The sequence below is a fragment of the Nansenia antarctica genome, assembly GCF_963989245.1.
Source record: "Nansenia antarctica genome assembly, chromosome: 17".
NCBI classification, from domain to species: domain Eukaryota; kingdom Metazoa; phylum Chordata; class Actinopteri; order Argentiniformes; family Microstomatidae; genus Nansenia; species Nansenia antarctica.
The window spans coordinates 5,914,360-5,919,359 of record NC_137687.1 but is presented as its reverse complement, the minus strand read 5'-3'; positions in this window follow the sequence as shown (position 1 = coordinate 5,919,359).

Genomic DNA, 5,000 nt, shown 5'->3' with positions numbered 1-5,000 from the left:
AAATGGAGATAGAACCTTATAATTCTAATGTCACGAACTGGCGCGGCAGCAGCACTCTCGGCAACGTAAACAACAGCCCTTATGGTAACTGTGGATCAGAGCAGATCAGAACTGTCCAGCCCGCGGTCAGACATGCTGTAACTGTGGTAAGCAAAACCATTTTGCCAACATCTGCCGTTCTGTTCCGGGGTCTGTAGGCCATGCTTCCCAGGCTGCACCAGCGATTATTCACCATGTGTGGCCTGGGGTGGTCCAGTGGTCTAGCACCGCGATCAACAGTGCACACATATGCCCATGTCGGCATGGGTTTGAATCCAGCCCATGCCCTGCTGACATGCCCTCTCTCCCTACTTTCCTGTCTGTCTTCACTATCTGTCCAATAAAATGAATATGAGTGGGACTGCCCCACTCAGAAAAATAACCCAAAAATTCACCATGTGAAATCAGGAACGAAGGAGGTGGTGGAAGGGGAATCCCATCCTCGTCGCCATTTTCTGTGCGTGTGTGCATCATGCACATGTGCATGTGTATGTGCATGCAGTTTGTTTACCATCTAAGTGCATTATGAACTGTAGATAATTGTTCACCCAAGTTTGTAGACTGTAAGTAATTCTATGTTTTAATGAATTTCTCCGTTCATTGGCTTAGTTGAAAGTTGTGGGTTCAGTTGGCTCATCACTGATGGAGAGATACAAGGAAAGGAGGGAGAGAAACTCTTGATCTCAGCACACAGAGGAGAAATAGATGGGTAATCAAATCGGAGGGCCCAGTGAACCACGACCACAATCGATTGGGTTATCTGAGTGTGTTCGATCTCTATGAACACACACACACACACACACAGACACACACACACACACACACACACACACACACACACACACACTCAAACACACTCACACACACACATTTTCTCATGTCACCCCTCTCCTTCGCACCCCGCATTGGCTCCCGATAGCTGCGGAGAGTGAATCTGAGATTTTTCACAATGTTCTAGCTCTATTTGATTCTGACACTTCTACAGCCACCCCACAGGTGTTAGCTTTCATTTGATACCAAGATCATTATGAAGGCCCTTGTGATTGTGGAGATATTCTATATTCAATATTCACTGTGGGCATGTCATTAAGAGCAGAAAACCTGGACTAAATACGACCGATAAGAACATTTCAAACCATAAAAAAGGAATATAAAAACAGAGATATGGACCAAGAGAGGAGGAGCAAAGAAAGATAAACAAAGATGGAAAAGAAAGAGATAGAAAGAGTGAGAGAGAGAGAGAGAGAGAGAGATAGACGACGAGAGAGTGAAATGTATTGACTGACAAGCTTGTGAACCATGTCAAAATCCAATACTGCACTTTCAGGTGAAGTATGAGAGGAGAGAAAAAGTACATTTTGGGTTTCATTGCAAAAGAAAATTGAAGTGGCAGCTATTGAGCCCCATCGGTTATAGATTCCATCATGACTTGTCAAGGTTGAGTTATCCCATACACACACACACTTCTGCTCACACACACACACACTTCTGCTCACACACACACACGTTTTCATTTTGGTTCTCTCTCTCTCTCTGTGTGTGTGTGTGTGTGTGTGTGTGTGTGTGTGTGTGTGTGTGTGTGTGTGTGTGTGTGTGTGTGTGTTTGTGTGTGTGTGTGTGTGTGTGCTTATGTGTGTACGTTTGTAAATGATACTAAGTTTGTAAATGATACTAGTTACTATAATGTCTTTTTTCCATTAACTATTGTCTTTTTAAATGTTTTATCTATTTACTTCTTATATTTGCTTTTATTCATTGTAATTTACATTTTCTTATGCTCCACTTGCTGTAATTTTAAATAATGTATGTACCGTAAAGCACTTTGAATTGCCCCTGTTGTATGAAATGTGCTATACAAATAAACTTGCCTTGCCAAACTTGCCTAGTTATTTTGAAGTGTCTTATTTATTACAGACAATTAGCAGCGCGTGAAGCACTTAACACCAGTGACTCCACCGTTGTGTGAATGAGAGATGATACGGCTAATATGTGTTTATGTGCTGTGAGATACTAAGAGACATAGAGGCGTACAGCAGAGAGTTGGAAGGGGGGAAGGTGAAGGAGTGTGAGAGAGGGCGTGAAAATCCCCCCATCCAAACTATGTCAAGTATTTAATTCTGTTCTCTGGAGACCGGGGGCATCTGCCAAATGGCAAACTCAGCTGTCTCCTTCCTCTAGCCACAAACATTCACACAGACATAGGCGTCTCTCTCAATACAAACTCTACACTTTCATTTACACATACAGTACAGTATACATATTCATAAATAACATATAAATACATACATACATACATACACAGCATATCTACAGTTATATTGGAGCTGAAACATTTTAGGTGCTACTAGTTTAACACACACGCACACACACACACACACACACACACACTAGGGGTTTTATTTTCAGCTGGCACAAGGTCGACTGCTCTTGAGTTCTGTATCCTGTACTCTGTGCTCAGGTTAGGTGGAGTAGCGGTAAAAGAAATGTGTTCATGACAGTGAGTAAGTCAAGTGCCATCAGGTGTGCCGGAGGATTCTGGCTTTGAAAATAGCACATCAGCACATCACAGCATATTTCAGACTTCTCCTATTTCAGACTTCCCTACCAGGCACCCCTGCCAGCACCTGTGTTTGCACTAAGACACTGTTAAAACAGAGCCCAAAGAGAACCTGTTTAGGAGAAATGTAAAGTTAAGATGGAGATTGGAACCTTTAGGTGTTCACATCCTTAGCAGCACCAGATGTGCAGTATTAGCTGCTAGTCATGTTTAGACATGCGTGTTCAACATCACCTCGTATGTATTGGTAATATTGCTGTAGTGTGTATAAGTATGTGAAGGGTGATGTGTCTTATCATACTGACTTGTTACAGTGTGACAAAAACACTCAACTTTGAGAGGATGGAATGGATGGGGAGGGGGGGTGGAATGTTAGACTGTATGGCCTTCTCATTCCCATCAGTGTGTGTGTGTGTGTGTGTGTGTCACTCCATCCCCCTTCCCTCCACCAACCATCCATCCCTCCATCCCCCCACCCTCCCTCCACCCTCCCTCCCCCCTCCCTCCTCCCTCCATCCCCCCTCCCTCCACCAACCATCCACCCTCCCTCCATCAACCATCCCTCCACCAGCCACCCCCCTCCCTCCATCAACCATGCCTCCACCCTCCATCCCCCCTCCCTCCACCAACCATCCACCCTCCCTCCACCAACCATGCCTCCACCCTCCATCCCCCCTCCCTCCACCAACCATCCACCCTCCCTCCACCAACCATGCCTCCACCCTCCCTCCACCCTCCATCCCCCCTCCCTCCACCAACCATGCATCCACCCTCCCTCCACCAACCATCCACCCTCCCTCCACCAACCATGTCTCCACCCTCCCTCCACCAACCATGCCTCCATCCCCCCTCCCTCCACCATCCATGCCTCCATCCTCCCTCCCTCCACCAAACATGCCTCCATCCACCCTCCCTCAGCCATCCCCATTCCTCCACCAACCATGTCTCCACCCTCCCTCCACCAACCATGCCTCCATCCCCCCTCCCTCCACCATCCATGCCTCCATCCTCCCTCCCTCCACCAAACATGCCTCCATCCACCCTCCCTCAGCCATCCCCATTCCTCCACCAACCATCCCTCCATCCACCCTCCCTCCACCAACCATCCCTCCATCCACCCTCCCTCCACCAGCCATCCCTCCACCCACCCTCCCTCCACCAACCATCCCTCCATCCACCCTCCCTCCACCAGCCATCCCTCCACCCACCCTCCCTCCAACAACCATGCCTCCATCCACCCTCCCTCCACCAGCCATCCCTCCACCCACCCTCCCTCCAACAACCATGCCTCCATCCACCCTCCCTCCCCCAACCATCCCTCCATCCACCCTCCCTCCATCAACCATCCCTCCATCCACCCTCCCTCCATCAACCATGCCTCCATCTACCCTCCCTCCATCAACCATGCCTCCATCCACCCTCCCTCCCCCAACCATCCCTCCATCCCCCCTCCCTCCACCAACCATGCCTCCACCCTCGCTCCCTCCACCAATCATGCCTCCATCCACCCTCCCTCCACCCTCCCATCCTCCCTCCACCCTCCATCATCCATGCCTCCATCCACCCTCCCTCCCTCCACCAACCATCCGTCCATCCCCCCTCCCTCCACCAACCATCCCTCCATCCTCCCTCCCTCCACCAGCCATCCCTCCATCCTCCCTCCCTCCACCAACCATCCCTCCATCCACCCTCCCTCCACCAGCCATCCCTCCATCCTCCCTCCCTCCACCAGCCATCCCTCCACCCACCCTCCCTCCACCCAACCCATGCCTCCGGCCTCTAAAACAGTCCTACATGAAATAACTAAAATCTCTCTGGAGGCCCAAAAGAAAACAGAGGAGAAATGATTGAATAATGGTAATCAAAATACATCATTATTTGGTTTGGCCTACCGTCTAGCCTCCATCCGTGCTAGTGTTTTGTTTGCCGTAGCATGATTCACTTCCATTATTCTGTTTCCCCCTTTGGCAATGAGAGAACAAGAGGGATAACGGAGAAACATATTTACAATCATAATTTAAAACACTGGTATGGATTTCGGGTGTGTGAAGTGAAGCAGCCCTGCCCTGGCTGGACTGAGACGTTATTGATCTTTACACTCGTTTGTAAATGTCGAGACACACGTCACAGTGAGCCATTTCGTGAGTTTAGAATGATAAGGTTCTATCTCCGTTTAGGGCAGTTCAGAGATATTGAGCGTCAAAGTTTTCACATTCCATTATGTTTTGTGAGATGGAACCTTTGTATTTTATGAATTACTAACTCAAAAATGTAAACATTTTTAAAATAACACCACACAGGCATTAATAAACACCTAATGGATCAGATTATGTAAAAAACTAAATTTTGACAAAAATTGAGATAGAACCTTATAATTCTAACGTCACGATTTGTGATTCCCTCC